This window comes from Lepisma saccharinum, chromosome 2, assembly GCF_977018435.1.
Source record: "Lepisma saccharinum chromosome 2, izLepSacc3.1, whole genome shotgun sequence".
NCBI lineage: Eukaryota > Metazoa > Arthropoda > Insecta > Zygentoma > Lepismatidae > Lepisma > Lepisma saccharinum.
The window spans coordinates 6,343,638-6,362,946 of NC_139230.1; the positions used below are offsets into that span (position 1 = coordinate 6,343,638).

Genomic DNA, 19,309 nt, shown 5'->3' on the forward strand with positions numbered 1-19,309 from the left:
AAAAATGTAACAAAATAGGCTCAAGTGACATAGTGGCCAGTTTAAGCACGTAACATACATATATATATATATATATATATATATATATATATATATATATAATGAAAAAACTAAATATATAATATTTATAATATATATAATGTATCACACTTTGAAATTTTGTTGTATGGAAATTCACATGACAACCTTGCGACATTCAAAGGAAGACTAACGTGTGCGTGTGTATTATAGCGTAATGGTAGCGCAAACTATGAAATAACATTATTTAAAATCCTTCTCTGCTTTTTTCTGTAGCTTTCAATGTTTATATCTCTGCAGTACGGATAATATTGTACAACATTCTAATTTGTGTTCAGAATGAACATGGAAGCATTTTTGGTGTAATAAGTTATTTCAGAGACCTCAGTAGTTAAAAATTTTCTCCTCTTCGTTTTAAAACAGAGGCCACTTTCACAGCTTCTCAGCAGACTTCTTAATAATCAGAAGCATGGAGCGTCAGTTGGCGATGGCTTTTTTGGGACAAATTCAATCCTGACGCTAAAATTCCAGGAAAAGAGGTAAAGAAATTTGAAACTGTGCCAACTATATCGAGGGTCTGGAAGAAAGGAGGTTAAGATTACGAGACTTGAATAAATCAAGATGTATAAATAATCCAATCATAAGCAGCAATAAACAGTTGGGATTTGCGAAGCCATGTCATTTTGAGAATGTTGTAGAAGCAATTGGAATTTTTGTAAAGAAAATTCTGGGTTAAGGTTTGACTGCTTACAGCATTCGGAGAAATCTGAAAGAGTAGTTTCGATCTGGAGAGAAGTGTAAGTAAATTCAGAAATAATGGCATCTCGATTGTGTGAATTGTATAGAAGTTGTGAAGACGACTGATAAATGCTGCGTTTAGTGGGTGTGGATCCGACGAAGGAGCACTGCTCTCGTGGCAGTTGCTATCAGTGTGGCCCAGCGTGCGAACGACTCAATACTCGGTGAAGGAGATTGCCTTCCCATGGAGATTGTGCGCGATTCCAGGTAAGTCTCTGCAATGGAACTTTCTTTGTATCGGCGGAGAAAATGAGGTGCGTGTTTCGCGTCATCGGATGATGATGATGATGATGTAGGGTGCGCGTGTGTGTGGCAGCCATGATAGCTTATAGTTATTCTAGAGGCAACGTGGGATGTTAGGCGGCATGTGTAAAGAAGTGTGGAATCTCATCCGGTACAATAATTATGAGTAGTTAGTTATTACTAGGACGTGTTGGCGATGGGTCTTTTTAAAATTTTGTTGGCAAAGTTTGAAATGTGCGAGGAAGATATGTCTTGAGTTTATATGTACACGGAGGTGTTATGCCTAAACACGCCCACCATTTGAATACGTACTAACTCTGGATACACTTCATATCATTCTCCAATTTCTTTTAAACATAGTATTATGTATTTATCCGTGACTGTGTACATAGAAACAAACGACCCAAGACATAATTCATAAATAATAACTCTCATAATGTATATTCGTTCTTTCTTATACCCCGCGAAGTTTCGTGGAACAGATTTTAAGACGTGGCTTTCAGAAATGCTATTTTGTTCTATGAACAAATGTTCTATGTTTCTCTGTCAATAGGCTACTGAACATAAGAGATTATTTAGTGGCACTGTTTGAAACTTACTCCTGGCATAGTTGAATGTCAAGTTTAAAATATGAATCGACTTTGAACTATAGCATGAAACTTTTTGTTGCATTGGAGAAAAACTCTAAAGCATTAATGTGAAAATGAAAGTCTCGATATACAATTAACAACCTAGCGTTGCTCCTGCTTGCTAGTGCCGTTGTGGCGTAATTTCATTAATTGTTTGTAAATAAAGATTATATTGATAATATATTGTAAAAATGATAACGGTGGTTTTAGTAACGGACACGCAATAAACTTGAAGTTTCTATTAATGGCTGACTTATTCTAATTTACCGTTTTTCGTGTATGTTTTGCACCACTCAGAATAGTATGGCTCTCAGTGAATCGAATGGTGTTTGTTCGTAGCGATTGTTTAGACATAAGAATGCTTTGTGTGATATCTAGTATGGTGCATCTTCGCTGCTGATCAGGAAACTTAGATTGAGACTTGATCTCCAGCTAGCAGACATTACTCGAAAATAAACATTATGGGATCGAGTTGGTGTTCGATGCACCAGTTATTTCGTTGCGTTTTTTGTTTGTATTTTATCGTTTATTGTAGTGTAGAATGTCATAACCTTAAGGTACCGTACACTCACCAGAAAATGTATGATTCACTTACCAATGCTGCATCACTACTTCACTGCATTAATGCTTCGAGTAAATAATAATGCTTTACGTGAATTTTGACATTTCTCGCATGAATGTAAATTTTAGAAACATTCGCAAGTCTGTACTCGATACTATTGTTTGCAACAAGAGGTAAGTATGCTATCAAAATGTTACTGTTGGATTTTTCTTGGATATGAAAATTTTGAGAATAGAAAATTACGGAGATAGAGTCGCAGTAGTCCATTCGGTAGAATGGCTTGCAGACACGTGGAAGGCCCGTGTTCGATTCCTAGGGTGGATGACCTCGGGAAGGAATTTTCACTTTGTCCCTGCATAACCGTCTCTGGAGCTCGGCAGCTGGAGCGTGGGATTGATGTATGGCGGAGGTCAAGAATGTGTATATCTCTGCCTCCATCCCCTTATGTGTCTTCATACCACGGGAAATTACTTAATACGTACAAGATAAAAGTAAAATGTTCTTTCCATCAAATTCAGTTAAGGTTATATTTACAAGACGTGAAACCACGATAGCCATTGGAAATATTGTTGTCATTCAGGTCACCAGAGAAGGTAAATTTACCTAGAATCACTACTTCTTGCCTAGCCCACCCCTCCATGGCCATACGAACTTCGATTAACTTTTTCATCTAAGGATCACTTAGTCTTCTTTCACTTTTCTGCGTATAAATGAGGCACGCATTCTCTTCATTTCTTTTAACACAGTATTTGAAAATACACTCTTATGTGCCTTAGGCTGAATGTTAAACTGGATTAATCTTACGTATTTATTAGTATAAGTATAGATTAATAGTGTTGTGAGTATACACCTTGATTGAGGTGGTTTCCGTGAGGTTTCTTCAAATTATTGGGAAGTTAATATTTTCTAGAATCAGTCTTTTTAACATCTATTAATTACGTTTATCTTTTGCTATGTAAATCCCGATACTTATATTTGTTTAAAAGTCCACTTCTTGCTCAGATAGACTAATCGGGACTGGACCTACAGATTAAAGTGAGATCCAAACCACCGTGTAATGAGCTTTCACTGGGAATGGGAAGCCCGGAACTCATGGATTATATGACAATAGTTTGTACTTTTATTGTAAAAAGAATATTCAACAAAAGTGCAATTAAATTGGAGTAACATAGCCCAAGACGCAGATGAACATTCTTTAAAAGGCCATGTAGAACATTATCAACTTATTATAGATAGATCTTGATAAAAATTACAACCAAAATAATAGTCACATTTCTCCAACGAATATGTCGGCTCCAGAAACGGAAGCTCAGAAACCAGTGGGTATAGGGAATTGGGTTTCGCACTTGGAACTGTAGGAAATTTGCACTACTTTGGGATGTAGTTTTGTGTGCCAATACCTGCCAGTAAAATGCTAGCTACCACTATTACGTTGGGACTGTGCTAGTAATATAACTTTCATTCACATTTTCAGGAGTACTAGATTACGACTTTTGCAACTCGGTGATTTTTACTTGTGAATTCTGAATTTGTGGTTCTTAAGTAAACTAAAGCAGCTGCTTAGTCGGCATTTTTATGATGTTAACTTGCTCCTGAAAAAGTCTCTAATGTAACCAATCTGTGATCACAGTAACAATTGACCTCACTCAGAAGAGGCTGTAAAATATGAAGGTAGCAAAATATTTATCGAAATAATCACGATGAGAGGTTATTACTTGAAGTGAAGGAGCGAAGGTTTGGAAAGTTGCGTTCAGTTTTTAGGCCAATGACAAACGACCTTCCGAAGTCTTCTTCTCTTCCTAGGATCACATTTCATCGCCTGTCAGCATCGTCGTTTATTTGTCATTCACTACCACAGAAATACACTACCTTCTTTTTTTTAGCGTCAAATGTCTCACACATAGGTTATTTTTAGTTGGTTTACAAGCATTGAAATAAGCAAACCTCACATGTCGTCCATGGATGTCACCAAGGTGTAAGTGCTCCAAATGGCGCCCTAGTTCTTGTTCGGGTTCTCTGCATTCAACCTCAATGCTTCATTTGAAACGAAAATTGGAAATTACGTAATAGCCCTTTCCATTATACATTTTCCAACACCAGTTAGCTACAATGGAGCGCATTTGCAAAGAAGTTGCTGATGAGAGTGGTAAGGTTCTAGGAGTTTCTGCACTGGGTACAGCCTCTTTTTACGGACTATGAATTAGGTATGTAGTCCCTCTTCAGAATCATTCTTATTGTAATACACTTTCCATATCTAAATTGTATTTCAGTTACAACACATACCTTCAGTTAGTTGAGTAATCGCAAACTGCGTTAGATACTTCAATAGTGTCCCCAAGCGAAGGCCAGGAATACAGAAAACCTCGATATATAAAACATAAATTTGATTTGTATTTATTCCCTTTTAAAAAGGAAATTATTCCATAAAATACAGACCTGCTTTTTTTTTTAAAAAAAATGTTCTGGTTTAATTCCTAATTTTTAACGTAACATGTATTCTTGTGCGTTTTCCCTTGTCAGTCTAATCTAGTTATCAAGTATTATCTTGATATGAATTATGCAGATTTGCAACCCTGATTAGTAACAAAAATATGGAAATGAAATCATCGCCGAAAAGTGAACATTTTGTGTAATCAGAAGAATATGTCATCCAGGAAAATACATAATGAAAAAAATATCAGTGCATAGCTTTTCTACCTTGTTCATTAGTGTCAAAATCTTTGCAGCTGTCAGGCGACTTTGTTGCCGTGTATAGTTGGTTACATAATTTCTCCTTATGTTTCAGCATCAAATTTTGTGCATTCTAACCGTACCACTCGTATGTTGGTCTAATTAGACCCTTGTCCTAATTAGTATCAGAATTTTTCCAAATTTCTTAGTCAATTTCCTGGACGTTCTTTTATTCAACAATTAGTCGATTGGCTTGATTATTGTATTAATGTTGGGCATAATTATAAATATTTTATACCCATTGAATTTTAAGAATTTGGATCTACATGTTGACATAGTTTTAAAACTTTTGGAGAATAATTGCGATTGCAATTGAATATATTCAAAATTTCGTGTCTATTTCTAAAAGCAATTCACTTTTCTTAAATCTTTGATTTGAAATATATAATGTATTTGAAAACTGACTGAGTGGGAAAATTTGAGTTTATACAATATTTTAATATTATTTGGAAGTAAAAATATATATATTGCTCAGAACTGGAACTTTAATTTTGAGTGTTATCCGAATTCACGGAAATGTGTATCTACCATGTATCCAATTTGAGACTCCTTATTTTCCTCCCCTTGAAGAATCACTTCAAAATATGTTTCTCCAATCATTCGCATTACTATGCGAACAATTTCCAGTTTTCTTGCCGGTGTAACAGTAAGCCCATTCTCTTCATTGTTTCAAAAATAATACATGGGAATGATGGGCAATTACTCATTATCTTCAGTGCGGAGGTGAAATAAATATAGTATAAAATGGTTCATGAACCATTTTGATTCTGATTAAAATAACTAAAAGCTTATCCCCAGTCTTGCTATTCTAATCGTTCTAATTGCAATATTTTATTACACTTAATGTTCCATTTGATATGAGAAACTCTTTATCAACTGGTTTACGTTGCCTTTCTCAAAGTTCTAAACTTGCTAATTCTGGAGTAGAAATTTGTTATTTTTTCAACATAGTTATTTGATTGATTGATTGATTGATTTGGTGTTTTAAGTCCACTTTATGCACAGTAAGGCTAATCGGGACTGGACCTACAGTTTAAAGTGGGATCCGAACCGCTATGTGCCTCAACCGGGTATCCAACCCGGGACCTCTTGATTACAAGGCGACGACGCTACCACTGCACCACCGGGGAGACCCTCATAGTTATTTGAGTTTTGCAAATTATGACGTGAACGTTCCAAACGCTGGTCGCTAATTCAACTCTTTATTTCCTTCTAAATTGCTTTTCTAAACTGCACAATCCTCTATATGTATTCGAAACTGATGAAGACAACTAGTTGGAAAATATTGTTTTCATGCACTATTTGTTTCACCAAATTAAATAGAAGAACATACTTCCACAAATCGAAAAAATAATAATCGACACCTATTTTTATTAAGATTTTTAACTTCAGCAAAGTGTTCTAGTTTCTTTTATGCACGAATTTGTACTTTCTAGAAGTTATCGTCGATTTTGTTAATTTATACCAGGAGTACTTACACAATGACTAGTCGCATCAACGCTCTTAATTGTTGCTCCTCACCTTACGACATTCAAATCCATGGACATTTGTTTAACTTAATACCATAAGATTAATCCGTCCCTGGGATACGCAACCCATAAGTTATAGTTTTAGATAAAATATAGTATGACTATCTTGTTTTTACAGAACGAATCTGTTTGTCACTGATTCTTATCCGAACTGCATGCTTTGACAACTTCTGAAAGATCCATTTCAGAAAAGAAAGCTTGACTTACTCTTCTTATTTGTTTCAATTTTGGAAATAATTTTGTTTTGTTTTTCTAAAAGTTCTATATCCATGTTTAAAATTCATATGTGGTCTATGATAACAAGTCTGTAAAGTTTCTGTGCATTATTTTCAAGGAGAGATACATGTCGGAAATATATATCTTTAATTTTAATTTTTTGTTGAACTTTGTTCTTTGATTAAGTCATTCACTGTTAGTCGTTTTAAATCATTGCCTTTGTATTTTGTGTAGAATAGCACGAACGAAAACTATTGTCTAAAAAAAAAAAAAATAAGTAATATGAAATATTAGAGAGATTTGTGTACAAAAGTCAATTGGAACCTTCGAAAACTAATTGAGAGAATGGAATCAAACTATCTACTTTTGACGCGTTCAGGATGATCATAAACCAGTGACCAAGACAGTCTTATTTCTGAAGAAGTGGGTGAAAGTAAATTGTAACAAGGGAGTATACGAATAGTTAAAATTATACTACGTGGAAAGAATTGTGTGTCCTGTTGTAATGATTTTAGTTGTATTGCTGATCTGAATGCACAGAAAATTTTCCAGTGCAACACGTCGCGAGTATATATTGGAAGCGAAACAATATTTTATAATGCAAAGGCAATTCGAATTCAGTTATCCTTAATAAAAAATTCGGTTTAGTAAAATGCTATGGATTTTCTGTACTCTGCTGGCATTGACAACACTAGGCGTAGCTAACAATTCTTCCATGGTGTTCATCCAAACTCTGGGCAAAGAATTCTGTCCGACATCCACAACAATATCAACACAAGTCATTCTGCCGCCAAGATCTCAAAGAAAAGAAAACCGGGCAAAACGCCAAGAAGTTCACAGAAGAGGTCAGTGAATATGTCAGAAGAAGATTGGCACCTACAAATGTTTGGAACACTGAACAAAGTCTATTTAACTAAGAGGTTCTTGAGATGTCTGCCTAGTCAACGAAGGAAGTATACATACAGCAGAACTTGATTTACATGTTAGTAGTCCATCTTTGAAATGGACACAAGATGTTGCAGTTTCATTTGTAGTCAACTCTATGCCTTCCTTGATTTGGTATCTTTACTTCGCTTTTCTGCTACTTTTGGCTAATCGCGAAGATGAAGATGAGTGGTGATGTGATGGAATTGGCACTGACAAAGAACACCCATACTCAGGCCGGGATTCGAACCCGGAACCCCTTGCGTGGTATCTCTCTGTGGACAAAAGTTTTAGAATAACTCATTTTATTTTTCCTATTCTTGTGGAAAACTTTTGTTGAAAATAACTCCAAGAACACATAAATTCGAATGGAAATAATATATTGTACGATTCCTGGTGGAGCTATTAATAGCTAGATCTTCTTAATATCTTCCTCCTGTCAATTCTATTATGTCAACACGTTTGTAATAACTTTGCATCTGGCAGTAGTGCTAAATTTATAAGGCAACGATCCGGCGCGTTAAGTCGTTGCATCTGGCAGTAGTGCTAAATTTATAAGGCAACGATCCGGCGCGTTAAGTTGTTGATTTTTGGATCTCCCCACATAAGATTCCGGGTTTGAGTCCCAACCTGGACATGGCTGTTCCTTCATTAATTTAATCTAATCATTACTCATCCTCATCGTAGAATTAGTCAAAAGTGGCAGAAGTTCGACATAAAATAACTCAAATGCAAATAAGTTAACGTTACCAATAACGAACCAATTTATCATGATATTAACCTGGCTTTAGCAGAGTATCACATTTTTGATATCTTGCAACCTATTTAGATCCACACTTGTCACGATCATTGACCCTCATAACCCTAACATGGTTCTAAATTATTGTAATATTCTCAATCTTTGAGAAACGGGCTGCTGAATAATATTAATTTTCTCCTCCCATCGTCAGACTAACACTTTATTTTAATTACCTTTCTCCATTTCGTTCAATCCTTTAAAAAAGGGATGATAATGTACATAAATTTTCGCTAACGTGTGTATTCTTACATTATTCTCAACCAGTTTATTATTTGGACAAGATGTCACGGTTATTTTACCAAATGCCTCATCTACCTCATTGCCTCCTTCACATAACGTAGTTGCAAAGCTGTTTATTTCCTTTTATTTCTTATGCTTTTCAATTATATAAATTTGTAATATTCCACATTATGTATATTTATAAACAAATAGCATAATTGTACATTAATTCATGTAGGGCAAAGAGCTGTTTTTATAGTTACAGAATCAATGTGAAGTAAACTGTAAGCTTAAGTGTAACCCTACTTCAAATAATAATAATAATAATAATAATAATAATAATAAATGAAATCTCATTTTGACTTCTTGAATTGTTGTTTTAAGTCCACTGTATGCACAGATAATCCGGACTGGACCTAGAGTTTAAAGTGGAATCCGAACCACTGTGCAATGTGGACCCCTTGATTACAAGGCGACGACGTTGTGACTGTCCAATATTGACATTCACAATTATTATGAACTTATTGTAAAACAATTAAGGTGCTTGCAACACTGATACAAATTTCATTTGTTTAAAAAGTTGTTGATAAAAATTGAACATCGAATAATGACTGTGAATAGTATTTATCATTATGATTGTACAAGTGTGTTAATATATATTCGAAATTATGATGTGTCTACATTTTTTTGCTTGTGCAATCCGTGAACTTAACTAAAAGATTATTTGGGATTAGGCAAAGGCCACGTCTCAAATCATTGGCGACCGTGACAAGGACCCGATTAAAGAAGTGTATCTTCGGATTTTGAGGAACAAATGTATTTAGTTCTCAACTTTTAAATTTGATTGCCCTTGTATAATTTTGACACTTGTGTATATTATGGCAGATAAAACAGAGAAAGAGGTAAGACGACATAATCGTAAGAAGGAAACGGTTCATTACGACAACAGTAATTCAACATCTGAAGTTCAAGATAGGAAAGTTAGTGAGCAGACTGGTACATGTGTGAATATTTTCTGTTGTAATGATCCTGATAGTGATCTCAGATCTATACAGTGTGTAAGTTGTCTTTCTTGGTATCATGTTAATTGCTTAAGGTTAACTGCAACACACTGGCGTATTTATTCTACCATCAGTGAACAATTTTATCGTTCTAAATGTAATCCAGAATATGATCCTTTCAAATTGCCATCTTATTTGGAAACTGTTACTCCAAATTTTTCTGAACTTCTGGACACCATTAAAGGTATTAATCTTTCTATGAAGGATAAATTAGATCAGAAGTTTAAGGAATCCCGTGAGCAGCTAAACAGGAAACTCAGGAAACTGCAGGAATCCAATGATCATTTAAGCAGGAAACTGCAGGAATCTAACGATCAAGATCAGGAACCTTGAGAAATCTAGTGAGCAGCTAAACAGGAAACTGCAGGAATCTAACGATCAGCTAAATAGGAACCTTGAGGAATCTAATGAAAGGCTCAATCTAAAACTTCAAGAATCCAATGAAAAGCTGAATCAAAAACTTCAAGAATCCAATGAATGTATAAGTGGGGAGTTAAAACAATCAAATGATCAACTTAGAACAAAATTGGAACAAATGAATTTTGATATGAATACAAAACTAGAAGCTGTCCATCTGGAGCTGGACACAAAGTTTTCTATTGTTAATGAAGAAATAAAGAGTGTCAGTAGTAGGTTAGACAACATTGTCTCAGAATTGACAATAAAAATTGATTCTGTTGCCGTTGGATGTGTTAGGTCTAACAAACAGATAGAGAACAAATTGAAAGAAGAATTGAAGACTGTTGATGACATGTTAATTGTATGAGAAGAAAACAGAAAAACACAAGAGCAACGTTTAGATACTTTTGAAACTAATTTAAATGATAATTCCTCGCAGCTTGTCAACATTAAGACAGGTTGTCGACCATGGAAACTACAGTACAAATTTTGCAACAACATTCAACTACGAATAATATCAGTAGTAACGGTGAAATTCAAAGAAATAGTGTAAATGCAATTCGCCAACCTAACCGAAGAATGGATTCCGGATTGAGTTCATCAGATACCGATCCTGAAGCTTCGTCGGAAACAACACATGCCAAACGATTGATAAAAAGTTCACGTTCTCGTAAACATGTTACTTGGAAACATAAAGATAAGAATGGTTCACAAGTTGCTCAAAGCTTTATTCATGATGTAGGCAGGCTTGCTTCCAACCTAATCCGTTTCATTTTAGATCTGTTACGTCGACAAACTCGGTATGTGACAATATTCATCGAGCATCATTTGATAATTGTAATGTTCAGAGTAATCCTTTATCCCGGATTTACAATTCGATCCCCGGCCGGTTCAAATCCGGGAACTTTTCTAACGATGGAAGCGGCCCCGGCGCCCACCCAGCGTCGAATAACATGGGTACCTGGGGGAAACCCTGGGGGGTAAAGGCGGTCAGGGGCGTGATGCTGATCACATCACCCCCACTCACGACCGGATCAAGAAAGTGTGGGGCGTTACCCCCACACCCTCTATACGCCTTCATGGCGTAGTGCTATGCACAGGGGAGCACTTTACCTTTAATCCTTTATCTTATACTTGGTGTACAAGTGATGAGCTTGCTGATTCGATCAATGTTCCGTTTTGCCGTGAACCTAACCAGGATCATCGTAGTTATGTACACGATTTTAGGAAAGAAGTAGAACATTCTAGACATGTTGATCAACATAACACATGTAATAGTATACATAGCACTTGTCCTCAAGAAAAATGTGTAAGAAATTACATTTTGAATCCAAATGCAAGTTGTCATGTTCGAAATCAAGCTAATGCGACTACACCTCAGATACAAAATCTGATAGTGGTAGAACTAGATGTTTAAAAATTAATGAGTTAGGTCATCTTCCTAAGTTTTCAGGCAAAATAGAAGTTCAATCTGCTAGAGAATATATAGAACAATTGACTAGCATTTTGGATTTGATTGGTATTCCTAAACATTTGAGATTGCAAAGCGTGCAACGGTGCTTTACAAATCGTGCAGGATATTGGTTTAGAGCACATAAACGGCTATTTTCTTCATACGATGATTTCGTTCAAAAGTTTATGAACCAATTCGCGCCAACAGAGGTTATTCAGTCACAATTAACAGTGTTGAGAAATAGAAAGTACGATGCATCACAACATGGAAATTTAGCAACTTTTGCTCTGAAAACATATTCGAGTTACTGTAATCTTGTAGATTATCCTCAAGACACTGATGTTATTCAACTTATTATTAGTCAATTGCCAGATTACGTTGATAATAATATAACATGCCATGAAATAACATCTGTAGATCAACTTACAAGTATGTTAAGAAAATTAGACGTTGTGAAAACTAGCCGAAGGGGACAAATGTGTCTTCCAGAAGAGGAATTTGACAGTGACAAAGTCCCAAAATCTTATAAAAGGAGCGAACAAACCAAAACGAAATTGAATGTTCGACAGGTGAACCTTAAAAGGGACAAATCTATGACTATGGTAATCGTCAATTGAATCCTGCCAATAATGGTAATGAAAGTGGAAACAAATAGTTTAGGAGATTTAAACAAAATGGAAATACTCCAATATATTTTAATAACTTTGGAAATAGGTATAATAATGGAACCAATGTAAGAGGCAGACATTTCCTCAGAAACAGGTATTGTAATGGATATCAGTCTAATTATGTACAACCTGATCAAGGTGTGCCTTATGATGCTAATTCTTATGTGACACGAACAGTGAGTAATTATAGACCTGAGTACAGTAATTATTTTAATACACAACATCCTACTCAAGCTGAAAGAGTTTCATCAACTTGGCAAGGTTATCACACATCACAAGTCCAGACTACACCTCAAACTAGTATGTCAAGTAATACAGGATTGACATCAGCTATTCAAGGACCTATACCTGTAACTAGAGTATCAGCAAGTTAAAATTACAGTATTTTCATCACTATCCCATTTGCAAGGCTATATTATCTGACAGTGAATCACAATTCAGATCTCAAGAGTGGAATTTATATATGTATATTCGAAATTATAATGTGTCTACATTTTTTTTATTTGTGCAATCCGTGAACTTAACTAAAAGATTATTTGGGATTAGGCAAAGGCCACGTCTCAACGTTTAGTATTTAAGTATTTTTATAGAAGTAAATGTAAAGTTCTTGTAAATGTCGCTTGAAATATATAAAGGACAAAGGTGATTTTATCATCAAAAACCATTATTGTATCGCTTTGTGAAGTTAAGTCAGCGATGTACGTTAAAATAGGAGCTTGACAATGGAATGTTGTAGATCAGAGCCCGATGCGGAAGTTTCAGTCACGTTGCGAGTTTCCTTTCCAAACATAAATATAACGAGGATTGATCTAGTTCAAAGCACGATCAGTAAAAACAAATAGAACCCAGAAGAGACGAAGTTCCACGTGGCTGTGAACGATATTTCAGGATTTATTCTTGTCTGGAATCGAGGTTTCCGACCTCGCATTTCTTTCTTTCTTCCTTGCTTCGGTGCTGCTCTTCTGAAATGGATTTTAAAAATCTCTTGCGCTGTGTTCCCCATGTTTTCACAGGTTTTGAGTTTTCTTGTGGAATAAGATAAGTGAAAAATATTGCAGCGAAACACACTCAATGATATATCCAAAACTGTTGGCTGAAAACACTCAAGTATGTATAGAATCTCAAGAGAGGAACCAGGTTAACGTATGTGACATCACATTAAAAAAATAGAAAAATAATATGTGAATTTCACCCACTTTTCTGCTGGCTTTGGTGGAGTGGCGACATGAAACAATCGGCCCCAGGTTCGAACCATGGTTAAGGCATGAATGTTTTTTTTTTTTTACCACTCCACACATTTAATCATTCATCCTCATCATCACCATTAACCCAAGAAGTAGACAAGCCACAGAATATAACCGAAATTTAAATTTAATAAAATCATATTTTTTGGGAATAACAAAATGGTAATACCATAATACTTGTTTATAGATATTTGAGTAGTCGCACATAAAATTATATACATATATAATTCTTAAATACAATACAAAATGCACAAATACATACCTGTAAAATATATTCCATTTGGTTGCTGAATTTATTTGAGAGAACTATGTTGTGGGTGGTTCAATTATTTTCTAATGAATGTTTGAATTATACGGGAGTCATTTAAATTTTTTGTTTCTATCCCAATCACATCAATATTTCAGCACCGAAATATTGTTTTGTACATTAGTCTTGTGTATGCTGCCTGATGACGCCACCAACAAAAATATATTATTTTACTTATGATAATTCAAATGGAGGCATAAGTTACTGTACACTAGCACCTCTTCATTGACGATCTCTGCTAGGGGTCCCGGGTTCGAATCCCGGCCTGGGCATGGATGTTTGTGAGTGTCCATTCATCAATTTCATCATGTCATCACTCATCCCAATCTTCGCAAATTAGCCAAAATTGGCACAAAAGCAAAGTAAAATAAAGCAAATCAATCAATTGACTAGCACTGGCTAGAACAGTAGGTATACAAGGCTATGCTCATATTAGATACTGGTAGCTACTAAAAACATATAAAGAACATTTAGTGATAGGTATCATGACGGCCATACAATTCGTGATATTGTTTACGTATTCATTGAACATTTTCCAAACATCGCATCTAGACAAACTATTCATAATTTGACTGAAAAGTTTCAACACATTGGGTGGATGGGGAATATTCGTTGAGCCTAAATTCGAAAACCTCTTCTCCCAGAATATTTGTGACGCGATTTACGCTACTTTTTTTAAAAATATCTAATTATTGCATTGAAAATGGGACATTTTTACATAGTAATCACATACATTTTATCACATTGTACGCAATTACCACTTTGTAATGCAGAAACATAAGAATCAGAAAGTAATTGAGATTTTGATGCATTTTTGTCTGTCGATTTTGGCTTACGCTGTAGATTTATGCATTTTTTGTTCCGAGGAAATGTTGAAGAAACTGAGATCAAAGCATATATTAGAAAAGAAGGAACTTTTTGGATTATCTTGAACATTGGTGCATGTTTTCTGGATTCCTTGTTGAGAATTGCCAAAAGCAGTCCACCACGGTTCTGCAAGTCTTTTCTTAGTTGATGTATGCCTGTGCAGTGGAAAGCCCTATGTTCGTTGCTTAGCCGTGCTACAAGTTAAATGTAAAGATAGCATAGCATAACTAAGTAGGCCACCAAGGGCGTTTTCCGATCGGGGTTGTGTGGCTTCTGTACACACCGGTTGGTCTATAATTACATCGGAGGCTCGGCAGATGTTTTCCGGCACCTTTGTCTGCTGGAATCTCCCGAGGGAAAAGAAAAGATTGCTTCCTTTTTGTTTGGTTTGTTAAGAGACCTCTCCAGAATCGCATCTGTATCCCAGCCTCCTTCACTCCAGTTTGTATCTTTTCGTGGCGCTCACCGGATCCGTCAGTCGTTTCGCCCCGAGACAAGATTTGTTTTTTCTGGTTTTCTCTCGCTCGCTGATTCATCGGGAGTTTTGAGAAGCAGCCAGGTATGCTTTAAGACAAGCGTTTGCCAATTTTATAGGAAAAAAGTTGGAAAAGTTAGTTTACAACGTGTAGGTGAAATTTTGTAAACCGTTGAAAATCTCCTCTTGGGGGTGGGGTGTTTACAGTAACATTTTGTACTCTAACAATTAGCTTTATAAAACCTCTGTGATTCTGTAAATCCAGGGTAAGTTTGTGATTGTGAAAGGCACTACAAATTACAACAATATCGTATACAGAATCTGGAATGTGCAACTGTAATTGCTCTTTATCAAGTGAATTGTAATTTCATGGCGGTGCGAATACATTAACGTGTATGTAATATATATAGCGAATTATGTATCGAATTAATTTATTCAGCACACTGTTTGTAGTAATTCCAATAATTCAGAAAATGAACAGAATACAATTACTTCTGTTTTTACTGATAACACACCGATATATTTCGAGGTTTTATTTATTACAGTGCAATAACGATAAGCTAATGCAAAATCTGAAATCTATATGAATAAATTAATATATAGTGCATAGTTGTTGATCAATATTTGACCCAGCTTATCGATTTTATTATTTTCCCGTATTGTTAGCAACAGTGAATTCTTGTGACTATTTATTTACTGATGAATTATTGTGCCCGAATTACGAATATTTTTTTTTTAAATCAGTAGCCTACATTGCGTAAAGTCGTAATCGGTACAATTTTGCGACATTCTACTCGCCTCGAATAACATGAGAAAGAAAGTATCTATGAACTAATCTAAGTAGTTTTATTAGTTCATATTTCAAAGTTGAACTAATTCCAATGTTCTTTACTGAAGATTCAGTAATAAGTAAAGTTATTTAATATTTTTGTTACTGGAAGATATGGATTTGAGGTGCAGGTTTATTTAAACACTCTTGGTGTTTTAAATAATTTTTCTTATTTAGGAAGTATTTGGATTAATTATGATAATAAAGAACATAAATTCGAAACCCCAGTGCCCAAAGACAGCGCATGGGTGCTGGCATCTTTGGCGCAACGGTCGGTTCTACGAAGTCAGAGGCCCCAGATTCAATCTCTGATTAAGGAATGAATATAATTATCACTGTGTTTGTAACATCATCAATTTCATCATTCATCCTCATCACGATTATGCCAAGAGGTAGAAAAGGCAACTAAAATAACAGACATTGACGCGTTATAATTTCAGAAATTGAATTTGTTACTCGAGGCTTATTAATATGAAAGCGGCTTGTTTCTTATCTAGACTTTCTATTCCGTTGCTATTTCGAGAACGTCTATTTAAAGTTAAGCAGTTGCGTTACATGTGATCTTCGCAACTGTAGATAGAGGCTAAAATAATTGTATCTCCAGTCGTGCGAATCTCCGGTGTTTTCACGCTCAGGAGTGTTCTATAGCAATAGTTCGGGACGTGCTATATATTGCGTGTGATTTATCGTCCCGTCAGAAGAATCCTCCGAACACGTGAGTCATTTTGGTAGCCATCCAGAGGTTGACTCATCCCCTGCGAATGCATCGGAGAATTGGTCACGCGGGAAGTCGCCGCCCGTCCGTTGTTTTTGCAGCAATCCATTCACTTCTGGTGTAATTAGGAAACCACGCGGGTCATCCCTCCTGTTGCGTCAACTTCTTAATTGCAGGCGAAATTCCATCGCCATCTTCCAAAATAAACTGAGTATCGGAGTTGCGAACGGAGAAAATATTTTTCAGCGGTGCGCCAAGAGTTTATACATGCAATATCAAAATTGAAGAAAATCTGAAACGCTAGCCAGAAAAATGAAATTGATAATATTTCACGTTCATGTTACAATATATCATAATTTTATGGTTTTTCCAATTTTCTTCAATTTTTTTCTTTTCCTTTTTCAAATATAATCAGACAAATCCATGTCCAGTCAAAAGGCACAAGGTTGTTTCATGTTATTTGGATTCCCTCGATATCTATTACACCTTGTGAAATTTCTAAAGTAATATGACATCGTCGCCTTGTAATCAAGGGGTCCCAGATTCGATACCCGGTGGAGGTTCATAGTGGTTCGGATCCCATTTTAAACTGTAGGTCCAGTCCCGATTAGCCTTCCTGTGCATAAAGTGGACTAAAAGCACCAAATCAATCAATCAAACTAATATGAATGAATATCTTCTTAATTTATTCTCCATTCTTCATTTCGTCCATTGTCATTAGTAGAATTTATAGCTATGGATATAAAGCCCCAATGTGAGCATTCACTTGAGATTGCTTGTCTCCTTAGTTTTGCTTTTTGGTCTTCGAAGCATTATACAAACATGCGTAATATCCAGAGAAATTGTAAATTGTAAGGGGAAACACTTTTTTACTAGATGCTTGTTCTAATCGTATTGTCACTTCAATAAATTTCTTCTGTATGATTTTTTCTTCTATTCTTGTGGTAAATATAAAGATGACAGTTGGAGAAGGGCTTTGAGAAGCGTACGAAGCGATGTTATATCCAATAGGCTTGTTTCCTTAATGTCTTATGGAAATATACAAATTGGTAAACTTAAGAATAACTAGGAAATAGAAATTGTTCATATGACCCAAGAATTCTGATCTTCTTGAATGGTTTAGGGAATTGTTTCAGAAGCAATAAATAGCACAGAAAGCACGACATATCTTACATCTTCAATAATAAATTCACCAAAATGATCATCACAGTAACTTGCATTATGAGAAATTCTTTAAAATCTGTTGATAAATTTGAGAACAGAACATTATTGTCGCGCATGATTTGGAAAAAAGTATCATAGTGATAAATATTGATAATGGTTTTCTGATATAATAAATGAATAATGATAATAAATATGCAAGACATTATCTTCACATCGAAATATAACATATCCACAGTGCTGTCTTGCTTTGTAGGTGGAATCGGAACTGCACACTCCAGTGAATGTCAAGGTGCCTAAATTTTCCAAAATTTTCGTATAGTTAGTTCATTGAACGTCATTGCCATCGGATCCATATTACTACACAAAGGCAGGCCAAACCATTCTCTCGACTCTTCATTCAGAGTTCAGCCGTAGTCGTTCCTGACAAGAGCTTCTCTATGAAAGTAACCAGAAGGATCTAAAAGAAACTCAATTTATAAGAAAAGTTAAGAATGTGGAAGCGTTGTGACTGATGTGTTTGCGAGAGTCATTCGTTGGCAGCGCTTCGGCTGATGGGAAAAGAGAGATTGTTTGGAACGAGAACTTTTTGAAATCATCTTGGCCGCTGTTTGTTGACTTTAGTTGAAAGTGCTCTTCTTTCGGCTCTTTGTTGGTTGGGCTTTATCTAGGCTGAGGCTTCTCTGCAGCTGCTGTGGTTCTTCATGGGACTGGGTGGTGTGCCAAAACAGCTGATAAGTGTCTTAAGGTTCATTGAGCCAGACAATACTTTAAATATTAATAATACATCACATCTTCAATGTATTAGTGCAGAACAACACTCAGCCTATTTTACAAATTATAAACTTGCAACAACCCACACTATTACTTAACATATTTGAACAACATAATATATCCATTTTATATACAAGCGCGGTAAAAATGATACACCTATACTCTATCCCGGGAATCTCTGGAGCAAGCGAACGAAAACAAGTCTCGCTTGTTCTCCGTCTCTACCGTTATGCGCGGCCTTCTTCCACAAATTCCCGCGACAGATTATAAATCCTGAAACACCCATTTCCCTCCATGGTGTTATGTGGGTTGCCTAACCTACGGCGATGAGCAAACTTGTATTGCAAATCTTGAATAGAAAGTTTGGTCATAGCCGTAGGCTCGGGCAACACACACATCATCGTGCATGGAAGCGATTATTTCAGGATGTAGGAGTCTCCTTTTTTGCCGGTGACTGTATGGACACTTAACCACGGAAAATATATTTCTGAAAAAAACAAATACTGCAAAGACCATCCCAATATTTCAGATTAAATTATTCTGTGAATTGAAGAAAATTTTAAACATTTTCTACCAGGTATGCTACTATATAAATGAGCTTGTAATGTGTACATACCGGACATAATATTGTAAACGCCTCGTGTCGTAAACAGCCCTTTGACGGCCAAAGCCTGCCAATCGGCTTTTCA

General features: G+C 35.7%; 1 protein-coding gene across 3 annotated transcripts in view; it reads left to right on the forward strand.

Moving 5' to 3' along the window:
- The window catches only part of cher (filamin A protein cher), a 361,674-nt gene that overhangs the window by 236,671 nt on the left and 105,694 nt on the right, over nt 1–19,309 (forward strand). The window contains exon 1 of one of the 3 annotated variants that reach the window (XM_083116997.1): nt 1,005–1,023. The exons of the other annotated variants lie outside the window; for them this stretch is intronic. The gene's annotated coding sequence lies outside the window, so the exon portion shown is untranslated. Of the gene's footprint in view, nt 1–1,004; nt 1,024–19,309 lie in introns of those variants that run through there. 3 annotated transcript variants of the gene reach the window in all.